We start from the raw sequence: 14,168 nt of genomic DNA, 5'->3' as shown, positions 1-14,168 counted from the left end.
TTGGAGTAAATGAAGATTTGTTTAATGCTTCACTTGCTTCTTCGAAAAATGATTGGTTGCTTGATTCAGGAGCAACCTGTCATATGACTCATAGGAAAGATTTTTTTGAAGATTTCACTGACAATGTTGATGGAGCAGTATACTTTGCAGATCAGTCAAAAATCAAGCCATCAGGGCTTGGCACAATCAGGCTTAAACTGCCTGGTCTTCTAGACTTTCTTCTGGATCATGTTCTATATCTCCCACAGCTCAAGAGAAACTTGTTGTCCCTGGTCCACATCCGCCAGCAAGGTCACTCCATTCATATGTTTGATGGCAAGCTTGAGGTAAGAAAGGCATCTGACCACTCACTTGTCATGAGGGGTATAGAAGAAGAAAGACTTCTTAAACTGCAAGGAACCTCTTCTCATACACAACATTTCTCATATATTTCTCATCATGAAGAAGGTACACTTCCATCAAGTTTATTATGGCATGCTAGATTTGGACATTTAAACTATGATAGTCTCCGCTTGTTGAAGAAAAATGGTGTTGCTGGTTTGCCTACAATTCCTAGAAAACATAAGCAATGTGATGCTTGCATTCTAGGAAAGCATAGCAAACAGTGTTTTCATGATTCACATTCAAGAGCACATAGGAAGCTTGAACTCATTCATTCAGATTTATGTGGTCCAATGCCTGTTCCTTCTGCAAATGGAAATAAATATATCATGACATTTATTGATGATTACACCAGAATGTGTTGGGTTTATTTATTGAAGAACAAATCTGATGCTTTTCAAACATTCAAGAATTTTCATAAATGGATTGAAAATGATGCACAATCTCATATTGGGTCTATTCGCACTGATAATGGAAAAGAATATACATCAAATGAATTTGAACACTATCTTCGCCAACATGGGATTAAACATCAAACAACTGTGCCTTATAATCCTCAACAGAATAGTGTAGCAGAAAGAATGAATAGAACAATCTTGAATATGGTACGATTTTTCTTCAAAAATGTAAAGACAATGTTTTGGGCTGATGTTGTTCTATGTGCTGCATATATAAAGAATAGATGTCCATCTAGTGCTATAAGAAACAAGACTCCTTATGAATTGTGGTATGGACATGTTCCTTCGGTAAAACATCTCAGGATCTTTGGTTCCACCTGTTATGCTTTAATACCAAAGGTACATAGAAACAAACTTGGTGCTAGAAGTCGTAAGTGTATCTTCCTGGGGTATTCAAACACATCTAAAGCATACCGCCTCTATGATGAAGTAAATAAAAAGTTTGTTTTATCTAGAGATGTCATTTTTCTTGAATCATTCAAATCTGACAGTGTTGTTGAGCGGCAACTTGATCGCTTGGATAGATTCACAAAACCAAAGTCATTTCAAGAGTTTGATAATCAGATTCCACATCTTGAAGGGGGGATTCCTATACTAGATCAACATGTGGAATCTTCTTCTGAAGAACAATCTCCCCTGCATGACACTCCAACAACGGATGATGCTTTAAGTGATGTAATTGATAGAATTGGGAGACTCAATCTTGATTCAGACCCAACTAAATCAACAGAGCAGCCTGGACCATCTCAGAAAGGTCCCCCAAAGTGGCTGACAAAGACACTTGAAAGTGTTCATCCTGATGAAATTGGAAAAACAGGAACCAGAAATACAAACCGACAAGATGGAGGTGATGTAGATAACTCTAATTCACCTGTTGATATGGATGTTACTTATGATTGTGAATTGAACTTGTCTACAGATTTTGAACCAACTTCCTTCAAAGAAGCTGCTTCTCATAATGAATGGAAAGAAGCGATGCAGAAGGAGTATGATGCCCTCATAAAGAATGGCACTTGGAAGCTGGTTGATCCTCCATTTGGAACCAAACCAATTGGCTGCAAGTGGGTCTACAAGAACAAGTACAAAGCTGATGGCTCACTTGACAAGCACAAAGCTAGGCTTGTGGCAAAAGGTTTTGCACAGAAGGAAGGGGTCGATTATGAGGAAACTTTTGCCCCCACAGCAAAATGGGCAACCATCCGAACACTCTTTGCACTAGCTGCTCAGAACGGTTGGAAAGTCCATCAAATGGATGTAAAAACTGCATTCTTGAATGGAGATCTAAAAGAGAATGTTTTTATGTCCTAGCCTGAAGGATTTGCTGTGAAAGGACATGAACACAAAGTATGCAAACTTGTGAAGTCCTTGTATGGCCTCAAACAAGCACCACGAGCCTGGTATGAAAAACTAACTGAGCATCTTCTGAAACTCAACTTCAATCATTTTGATCTTGATGATGCAACTTTATTTGTCAAGAAAGTTGGCAAAACAGTTGTATATCTTGTGGTATATGTAGATGATCTTTTAATGACAGGGAACAATGAAAGCTATATTGCATCCATAAAGAAAGAATTAGGAAAAAAATTTGAAATGACTGATTTGGGCTATGTTCATTACTATCTTGGCATTGAAGTAACCCAACATCCAAAGTCCATATTTCTTTCTCAAAAGAAATACATTGGAGATTTGTTAAACAGATTTGGCATGACAGAGTGCAATCCCCTTTGTACTCCAATGGAACAAAACTTGAAGCTCACATCTATTGAAGGAAAGGAATTTGAGGATGCAACAAAGTATAGACAGCTTGTAGGAAGTCTCATCTACCTCACTACTACCAGACCAGACATTTCATTTGTTGTTGGAATCCTCTCCAGGTTTATGCAAAAGCCTTGTGAGGGACATTGGTCTGCTGCAAAAAGAGTTCTAAGGTACTTGAAGGGAACTCAAGACCTTGGAATCAAGTATACACAGGTGGACGACTTCAACTTGATTGGATACTCTGATTCAGACTTCGATGGAGACAAAGAAATTGGGGTATCTACTTCAGGATATGCTATGAGTCTTGGATCAGGAGCTGTCTCCTGGAGATCACGCAAACAATCAGTACCAGCAGATTCCACAACAGAAGCAGAATATGTGGCAGCAGCTGAAGCAACGAAAGAAATTGTGTGGCTCAGGAAAATTCTTGAAGATTTGCAAGTAAAACAAATACAATCAACTCCACTCATGATTGATAACACATCTGCAATAAAGTTGGCCAAGAACCCAAAGTTCCATGATCGTACTAAGCACATCAATACTAAATATCATCTGATCCGACATCATGTTGAGGCCAAAACAATCCATCTCCGTCATTGTTCCACAAACGAGCAAATTGCAGACATCTTCACCAAAGCGCTTGGAAGAGAAAAGCTTGAAAGATTCAGAACGATGCTTGGACTCACCAACATCCCTTCAGATTAAGGGGGGGAATGTTGACACCTAATCCGAAATGGATGGGTGAATTGGACAGTCATCAGGAAGATGAACTGATCCGTTGTATTTATGTATATAAATATGAGTTAGCTAATGAATAATATATCAGTTTTCTCTCCCGCTCATTCTGGAGTTACCCTGGCCTGACAATATATATATATATATATATATATATATATATATATATATAATAATTTTTTTAATAATTCATATTTATAATATATTGTTATTTTTAGATTAATTTTAATTTTTGAAATTGATAATTGAATTTTAAAAATATGAAATTTAATAAATATCAAAAATAATATTTTAAATCACAATGGATTTTATTTTTATTATAAAAGGGATGTTGTTAAAAGTTGTCATTCTCCCTTGCATTATTTTATTTTTTAATAGAGTATTTTTTAGAGACATTGGTTGGAAATTTGTTTTTGTTTTTGATATGGTGTTGAAAGTAATTCTTTTATTTTTAATTTGATGGTTTGTTTTGTAATTGTATTTAATTTTACTTTTGAGTCTTTTTTAGAAAATAGTGTTATTTTGGTGTAACTTTTAGTGATAATTAATTATTTATCTTACTTTCTTTATATTGGTATAAAAGTGGCTATCGTTTTTATTTGAATAAATAAAATAATTGTTTGAAATGATTCTTTTATCTCATTTTTGATAGATAGTTTGGATATTGTTTAGGGTTATTTCTTCAAAATAATATTCATTTTCTCCCCCTTTGAACCATATTTGATTGGTAATAAGTGAAAGTCATTTTTAACATTTAATTTAATTGTTACACTATTTAGTATATAATTGAAATTTATGTTTAAAATATTGTTTTTTTTTTTAACCCTAACCACATACATTATTTCATAATTACCATAAACTCGTCAATTACAACATGTTTATTGTTATTTTGTTTAATCAAAACCATATACACTTATTTCAAAAATGCCATCCACTAGGCACAACATGCCTCTGGAAACTTAACCTCAAACAACTTAGAAAGAAAATCATTCGTCGAACTCTTGGAGTTAAGATCCTTTTGATTTTTTTAAACATTGTTATGAGTATCCATTTCATTCTTTTCTATAATTTAGATAATTGTTAAATTTTCCTGTTCTCAAAATAAATTCTATTTTTAAATTTATTTTTTTTTAATTTTTTTAGTTATATTTATTTTTTCCTTAATCGGTATGTGAGCTAGCATTAGTGGGCTCATACGGGCCCAGAGATTAATGTGGCTCTTTAAGAGTGTCACAACCACCCTCTGCATGCAACCAGCACTTGGAGCAGTGGCGGCAAGCATGCAAGGTTTAATGCATGAGGGTGGCAGAGTGTTAACGACAGTTGGAGAGGGAAATACTATGCTTGGATTGTTGCGGAGAGTAGTGTGGGTGCTCATGCTCCTGTGGAATTGGTGTTTGAGGGGAATTTGGGACAGATGGAAATAGTCGGCGTCCTCAGTAATTGGTAGTGATTCCTGGTATGTTATCATCCTTAACTCTCCAATTTTAGTTAGAAGGGAGCAATGTATTTAGCCTCGGGTCAGGGAATTGAATGTGTACGGGCTATGGGGTGATGGGTTCTGGAAGGGCCATAGGCATGGCCTCGTTGGGTTCCAGGTTGGGTTTGTGTCCAAAGTTCTACTTGTCCCAGTGTGAGTAGAGTTCAGGATATGTGTGTCTCTCATGGGTGCATGCAAGGCCAGGATGGTAGAGAGTAGGGTATGCTGAAATTCCCCTCCCTCAGGTTTGGAAGATTTGACAGGGGGTTGGGTCTGCGGAGAATCGGGGAGGTGGGGGGGGGATCCAAATCTCCTCGATGTAGAGAGAGCCAGGGGTTCAAGGAACTCCATATATACCCTTTGATGGTAGAAGGGTGAAGGTAGAGAAGCCCTGTTGGTCATTTTATGGGTCAGTCCGGTCATGTGGACTCGAATATCTTGGGTCGGGAACCTCTGTTTGGATGGAATTCATCTCGGGTATCGGTGGTGGGTAAGGATTGATGTTGAGAAATTGAAGTCGGTTATGGACAAACGGGTCAAGATTCCCATAGCCTCGACACTCTGTATGGGGTCGTTTAGCAAGGGGTTCGACGGCTTATGGGCTCAGTCCCACGACTAGCTTGAATCCCCTTTCAATTCTTGTTACTATGTTTGGTTAATGAAGTCAATTATTGTTGAAAATTTTTGTTATACTACTGATGGCTTGGTAATAGTTGGCATGGCCAGTTTGTTCAAGCTCTACACTAGGTAGAGGAAGGCATGTAAAAACAGTGGTATTATATTCCTGTGTTGGCATACAATTACTCGCAGTCAATGGAGTGGGCTCCTTACTCGGTTGGTGTCATTTGAATTTGAAGTAGGTTTGTAGTGTGGGCCTGACCTTTGGCAGCGTCAAGCACCCAAACTGCGTCCCTTGGCTGGTAGAAATATGGGATGAGGGAAAAAGAAAAGAAATTGACAGGAAGTGGCAGCACAATGGCTCGAGCGAAGGGAACAAAGAATAATGGCGGTGGAAGCCAAGGACGAGGGAGGCAAAGAAAGGCAGCTCTGTCATTAGGAAGCCAACCCATCTCTTACAGTGGGGTAGCTGGGGCGGGACAAGGGTGCAAGTGCGTATAATTGGCGAAGCAACCCAAGCTTACCATGCCAACAACTTCAACCTGATTAGGCATTTGATCATAGAGTGGGAAGAAGAAATCCGACAAACTGTGGAAGACTTTGATTTGGACATGGATGAGTGGCAAGCAGTGGCCCCAAATCTAGGCCATACTCATTGAAGAGTAACTCAATACAAGCAGACAGTGCGCTTATTTTGGATGATGAAGAGCATTCTAGCAAAAGCTCTAGAACAGTGTCCTTCTGACATGCATGCAGCCCCTCGGGGGCATTCAAATTTCACCAAAGAATTGCAAAAAACTCAGTTCCAATTGCAACAACGGAGTGGTCAGTTGAGCTGAATTGAGTAGCACATCCCTTTCATACCCCACTCGAAGCTACCTAGTTCTACTTTGAAGGACCCCACTCTGGTGGATTTTGTTGATGATGAACAGTGACAGTGCACCCATGTTTTTCATTTTGAATGCTTTAGTCCTATAGTTTTAGACTTATTATCAGTTATGTTTATCGTTATTTAGAGAATATGAAGTATAAAGACTCTCAGGTATATATAGCATGGCTGGACAAACTTATTATTTTTTTCTTATGGATGGCATATTTTGCAGTTAGGTGGCCAACAGACCTGGTTTCCCATTGGGCAAGTTGAGGCCACTTAACTCTCAGACATATGGATGTAACCTTCTTTATTTCTGAAAATTAATATAAAGGTACCACCAAGCTTACAAAAAAAAATAGTTATATTTATTTTTAAAATATTGATTAATTTTTTTAATTATATATATATATAGATATATCCTAAGGATTATTTTTTCTATTGAGAGGTCATTGGTTCAATTCTCTAGGTGTTAGGGTCCCCAACACAAAGTGATCCCTTTGGGTGGATTTACCTGGTACAAATATTTTGTGGATGTGGCTTTCCCATATATATATATATATATATATATATATATATATATATATATATATATATATATATATATATATATATATATATATATATATATATATATCTATATATAGATAGATATATATATATATAGTCGAAATTGTACCCAGGATTTGTACCAATGTGACACATAGTTGATTCCAACCGCTACCACTATAACCATTAGGTGCAATCACAAGTGTGGTCACTCATAATCCACAAGGCCAATCAGGAGAATTTAAACCCCAAACTACATATTTCACATGAAAATCACCAATCAAAACAATAAATTTTATATTATTGAAAATTATTTTTTAGATATTGATACAGTAATTTTTGCTTGTTCAATACGTGAATGCTTTTTTTTTTATAATTTACATATGGAAACATGACCTATTTAAAATTTAAAATGGCATGTTTTTCTTTTTTCTAATTTCAATTGAAAGTGGCTTTCCTAACTAAATATAAAATTGTTAGTTCTTAACTAGAGATAATGGATTACGAGAGATCTGATTGAATGGGGTTGTTATATAAAATTTGTTGCTTATTAATTGATAAGTGTACCTAATGGGCTCCAGAATATTTATTGAACTGGGTTATGCCTGTTAATCGCAGATGAAACTTGATCTAGGGAAAGCACCTTAATCTACGACAAATCCTCATACAAAACAGATGTATTAATCATGAAAGGCGATATCCAAACTCACCTAACCTCTTCCACCCTCTTCCTAGTCTCCAAAACCCCTCCATCAGGACAGCAGCAGGAAGAGAAATTCATAATCAAACCCTACATGCGCAAGTGGGAGAATCACACAATGACCTCGGTGGATGAATTGTCTCTTGAAAGAACAATTCTCACACATGCCCTGCAATGTCAAGTAACCCATCTCATTCCAACGTCGATGTTCTCCACAGGGGGCTACACAAACAACCTCTTCCACAAATTCACAGATGTAATAGTCCCTCTTTATATAACCTCCTACCATCTCAAAGTCCAAGTCATCTTCATTTTAGCAAATCACAAGCCCTGGTGGACTGAGAAATTACAGGACATTATAAGGTAGTTCTTGTTTTACAATATCCTCGACTTTATAAAATATATGACTCATGGAACCCAATGAATAAACCGATTACTAATGGCAGAGTTACAATATGGTTATTACTCCTGCAAGAGTTCAACATCACTATTTTAGATAGACCTAGAAAACAAAACACAGTTGTTGATTTCTTGTCTAGAATTCAAAATATCAAAGATGACACTCCAGTTGAAGATAAATTTCCTGATGAATATCTTTTTGCAGTAACTACTCAAACTCCTTGGTTTGCAGATATTGCTAATTACTTAGTCACAGGAAAATTACCTTCACATTTGTTTCCTAAGGAGAAAATAAAAATCATTCAAACAAGTGCAAATTACTCATGGATTACTAATGAATTGTATAAAACAGGTCCAGATCTCATGATTAGAAGACGTGTTCGAGAAGATGAAATTCCTGAAATTCTTAAGGCATGCCATGATGAACCTTCTGGTGGACACTTTGCTGACAAGAGGACAGCCTATAAAATCCTTCATTTAGGATATTATTGGCCCTCCATCTTCAGAGATGCCAAAGAATATGTCAAAAGGTGTGACAATTGTCAAAGGGTAGGGAAATTTGCTCCTTCAGATGAAATGCCACTACAAACTCAGGTACTCATTGAACCTTTTGAAAAATGGGCCTTGGATTTCGTTGGACCAATTAATCCTCCATCTAAACAAAATTAGTATATTTTGGTATGCACTGATTATTTCACCAAATGGGTAGAAGCAAAATCATTACATTTTGCTAATGAAAAATCTGTAGTTAATTTTCTTTTTGAGGACATCTTCACTCATTTTGTTGTTCCCAGAGAAATAATGGCAAATCAAGCTCTCAATTTACATCTAAAATGGTGGAGAGACTTGTGGAAGAATACAAGATAAAACATAGGAAGTCTACTCCTTACCATCCACAAGCAAACGGTCAAGTTGAATCTAACAATAAGGTGATTGAAGGTATTCTCACTAAGACTGTACATCTACATAGAAGAGATTGGGCAAAAAGGCTTCCTGAAGCCTTATGGGCCTACAGAACCACATGGAGGAACACAACAAGACATACTCCCTATGAGCTTGTTTATGGGAAGCAAATCTTGTTCCCTATAGAGTTTCAAATCAAAACCTTCAAGATGGCAGTCCAATTGGGACTAGATTTATCAGAAGCACAGAAACATCGATTGGACAAACTCAATGAGCTCGATGAAATCAGGCAAGATGCAGTTCAAAGAACTAGTTTAGTCCAACAGAAAAGGGCTAAATGGTATGATAAATATATCAAGGAGAAGAAGTTTCAAGCAGGAGATTGGCCACTTTTGTTCGATTCAAAATTCAAATATTTTCAAGGGAAGTTTCAGACTCATTGGCTTGGGCCATATGAGATTGAAGAAGTCTTTAATAATGGAGCAGTGAGAATAAGGACAATAGATGAGAGAAAGATACCTCTTCTTGTAAATGGTCATCGGTTAAAGATATATCATAAGCCAATTTCAAGGGAGGATTTTGTAAGAATTTTCCAGGATAACACTGAGATGAAGTTGGTGAAGAAGAATTCTTCTTCTCCACTAACTTAGTTTTTCCTATATATATATATATATAAACATAAAAATATAAATATAAATAAAATGTATAAGTTTGAAAACCAATTGTTCATTGGCTTACTTATACAAGAAATATAGGGTGAAAACCAGAGATTTCTGACATCCTATATTTCCTATTTTCTTTTTGTAATAAGTAATGACATAAAGCTACATTCATTTGCAGTGCCTAATCTACAAATTCATTTCATTTCATTTCATCTCACTTCACTTTCATTCCCTTTCACTGTTATATTTCATTTTCCTTTCATTACACTCCATTTTCATTTCATTTCACATTCATGTTCCATAGCCACATTTCATCTTTATCATGTTCTACAACTAATTCCATTCCGCAACCAATTTGATTCTGCAACCATATCTCATTCCGCAGCTTTGTTCCAAAAAATGTTAATTGCAGGGAATTGAAGAATCTTTTTTTTGAAGACTGATATGCTAAGAAGGGTATCTATGGATCAACATCAAAGAAAAACAACAAAAAAAAGGTTAAGTTCCAAGAGGTAAAAGTGCAAAAATTATTTTAAAATAGTAAGCTTAGAACATAGAGTATGTATAATATGGGCATTCATATGTTTCCATGACAAATCATCATTTGATTTGATTGCAATCTCTATCTTACTGCATATCCACCACATCCTCCATATTTCATCACATAAAGGTCCATAATTAACTCCCTCATTGTTTTTAACGGTCCATAATTAACTCCCTCATTGTTTTTAACGGTCCATAATTAACTCCCTCATCGGTTTTAACGGTCATGACTACGACGTGACATACTTGTCCACATTTCTCCAAAACCCTTACCATATACTTATTTCATGCAAACCCGTAGTTCTTTTCACCATACTCGCAGTCAATCCATTTCATAAACCAGGAAGGGTAATTCTGAAGGTTAAGGAATTTTGCGTAGCAGAAGGCATGGGACTCATTGTCAGATCAGAACCGGTAGGAGCAAAGTATATGGAAGGATACCCACAACTCAAGGAAATGTTGCAGAAGGCTGGATGGCTCAAATTCATCGAAAAATTTGATGGTTTTCATAAAGAGATCACAAAATCCTTTGCTAGATCTTTTGATGGCACAGAGGTAGAAATTGGAGATATTAAGTTTGCAGTAACAGAGTCGTTCATAACCAAGGCTACAAAACTTCCAAGGCATGGTGAAAGATGGTTCAAAAACAAGGAATTCCATAGTGAATCATTGAAAGTAATACTCAGGAACCCAGGTATGGATGTCTTTGCTTTTAGAAAAGGAATTCCCATTTCAACTCTTAAAAGTAAGTGGAGGAGCATGCTTTCGATATTATAGAAATTTATCACCTGTGAAGGGAGATTCGGTTGCATGTATGTCTACCATATCCATTTACTGATGAATTTCCTAGAAAATGGAGAAATCAATCTCCCTTTCTTCCTGCTAAATAGTCTAAGAAGGATGGCCTTAAATGTGCAAAAGAAAATAGAGTTCATAGATACAACCATGTACCATCATAAGTTGATAAATATACTGATTGAGTTTCATTTAAAAGGCATAGGAGATACCTGGGAGGATTTCCTCATTAGAAACCATTTCCAAGAAGCACCAGAGTCACCCAAAGAAGATAATGTTAGAAGAAGCAAAAGAAAGAAGATTGGTATAAATATTAAAGACAGACCTGAGTCTTCATTATAGAAAGATGATGAAAAATTAATATCTGAAGAACTGACAGAAATCAGGAAGCAAATCAGGGCAAGAGGAAAAATAAGAAAGGAGAAAAAGATTATAGAGGAGGAGAATGTAAGTCATCCACAACCTAGAAGAAGCTCTAGACTCTGAGGTTTGGTAAAGAAAACATCGTCAAAAGGGACAGAGTACATAAACTTAGAAGAGGAAACCCCAAAAACTTCTCTTGTTAACATCTTTTCTACACACAGTCCTCAAAATTCTCCTGACCATCATTTTGAAGGTAGCCCAAGCAAAAGATCTCTAGGAATAGACCCATTGCAGCAACAAATATATGATTATATAGAATCAATGGAGAAAAAAAGTGCCTCAATGAATCCAGAACCCTCTGTCAATCCACAAGAACCTCTAATTGACTCTCTCAAACAGGAAATTTATGAATTAGAGATATTGAACAGACATATCAAACAAAAGAATGAAACCTTGAAGGAACAAAGTAAATTAGACAAGGCAATTCATGATAATACCATTCTGCATTTAGTGGTATAAGAAAAATAGGAAACTGAAAACAAAGAATAAAAGTCTGAACAAAACAGTCATCAACCTCAAATACGGGCTTCTTATTAGGAAACCCGGAATGATAGTCACTTCAAAGAAAAGCAAAAGAAGAAAATTAGATGTATTAGCAGAAGTGTCTGAGAAAATGCATTAGAGAAGAAGAACTCACATTTTTGGCAAATTGCATGAGGACATGCAATGATTTTGCAGTGGGGGTATGTTGAACCTTAGAATTACCTTCCCTTTGACATTTGTTCTCACCTTTTTCTCTCGTTTTCTCATAAGACTACAGATCCAATCAATGATAAATGCTAGGTTTTGTCTTAGGAAAGCATTAAAATGATTACCATATTATATTTTCATGTTCTTGCTATTTTAATAGATTTTTTCAAATTAGCTACAGAACGCAGCCTATTCTGCAACTAACTGTGGGTTCCATAGCTACTCTCATGATTTGGCAGGTTACATGTGTCAAATGAAGAACTAGGCCACATGGACATTTCGAGAAACATCTTCACATGGATTCTATCCTACTCACTCGGTCCAGATCAACAGAAAAGCATGCCTAAAGTCATGGTCAAAGATGGAGTCAAATACATTATCTAGTAGCAGTAGGACTCTTGATTTTCTCTTTCGTAGCTAATCAAGAGTCTAACAATTCTGTTGAAGAGTTAATTCAGATTAAGCCACCTGTAGCTGATCAGAAGTTGAGGAGTTAATGCGGATCAAGCCACCTGTAGCTGATCAGAAGTTTAACAGTCTCATTACAATTCAAATTAAGCCACTTGTAGCATGTTTTTCTTATAAACAGTCATGATAGATTCGGATTAGCCACCTGTAACAAGATTTTCTCTTAGACAGTTATGTTATTTTCCTATAAATATTGGTTGAATGAAACCGAGAAGTAGTTAGAAGCTAGAAGGAATTACAGGCTTTTGTTAAATACTCTGTTCAGACTTCGTTTTGTTGATAATACAAACTCTATTTCATCAATGATGGTTTAAAAGTGCATCTTTAACTAGCTAGCATCTAGCCACATCAATTACAGAGGGCCCCTGCCCTGAAGGAGGTTTTTCACTTGTTGTTTTCAGTTTAATTTCTATTACTCTGTTTTCTACCAGTCTGTTTTCTCTATTTTTTTTTCATTTCAATTTGTAACCAATAGTGTAAGGGTAAAATCACAGCTGTGCAAGTCTTGTTCTTCTGAGATATTGTATGAAAAATGATTGAATGAAAAATGAAGTAATGAGAATACACAGTTGCTTAGCTTCTTACTGTTTTGTTACTCATTTTCTTAGCATAGAACTGTCAATTAGCTGTATTAATAGATGTTCTCAAAACCATTTTGAAATGATGATAATTCTAACTTAAATGGTTAAATATCTAATTCATGCAGTGATTGAGCTTACTCAGCATATTGTTAGTTTTACATGATGTTATCTTTTCTTTTCTGTTTTCAAGTCATTACTTAGTTGCATCACTTGACATTCCAAAAAATCATTTTAAGGAGATTGATTCTATCATACTCCAAATGTGAATGGTTGAATGGCTAAATGAATGCAATTTATTGAATTACCCTCTGCATCAACATCACTTTTTTTTAAGAATTAGATCCATGGATTAGGACTAAATGGTGGGATAAGGTAGATGCTCTGTTTTTTTCTTATTAGGTTCTAACTAGTTAAAAGGTTCTTGGTTCATTTTTAGGAGATTAGACTAACTTAGGAATCTTTCCTTTCCTTTAAAACTCATTAGATCCATGTAAATCTCTCATAGATTGTATATTCTTAAACATCAAAGAACAGAAACCCCCAAAACAAACATAAAAATACAAAACAACGAAGTAAGAGAAAAGTTAACTAAGCACATATAGTGCATCACACTTCATCAGTCTACAAACCTCAGTTAATAATTCATGCAAGCAATTTAGGACACTAAATTGACTAAACATTTTGGCGTCGTTGTCAGGGAGTGTAATTAGGTAACCTTATCTCTTACATTCAAAAAAAAAAATTAATATGCGTAGAGAAAGAGACTCTAGGGGTAGATTCATAGCTAGAGGCGGGAGTTCAATTCCTACAACACCACCTACTCCACCAAGACTAAGAAGAGATACACCTCCATCTCAAGCTCATATTCCTAGCCATAGACCTCCTGAAGTTCTAAGGTCAGAAATTCAATCAAGAGGATCTCCTACTTCATCTACTGAGGCAGTCCTAGAGGAGGAAAATCTTGGATCTCCAACAGAAGGAGTATCCTTTTTCACCTCTATAGGGGAACATATTTCAGTTGAAGAATTAAGAATACCTAGTGGAGAACAAGAAGTAGAACCTCTCTTCCACATACCATTGATAGAGGAACTAGAGGAAGAGCAATTAACCTTCCAGGTTGAATCTTATATTAACTCTAAAGAAACTATAATGGC

At 36.0% G+C, this 14,168-nt stretch overlaps 1 pseudogene; it reads left to right on the top strand.

The window, feature by feature from the left end:
• The window catches only part of LOC149181330 (xylan glycosyltransferase MUCI21-like), an 81,507-nt pseudogene that overhangs the window by 48,925 nt on the left and 18,414 nt on the right, over nt 1-14,168 (top strand).

Source organism: Pinus tabuliformis, chromosome 3_2 (assembly GCF_031772625.1).
Source record: "Pinus tabuliformis cultivar Carrire ecotype Pingquan chromosome 3_2, CPIR1, whole genome shotgun sequence".
NCBI lineage: Eukaryota > Viridiplantae > Streptophyta > Pinopsida > Pinales > Pinaceae > Pinus > Pinus tabuliformis.
This window is presented reverse-complemented; position numbering and strand designations above follow the sequence as displayed.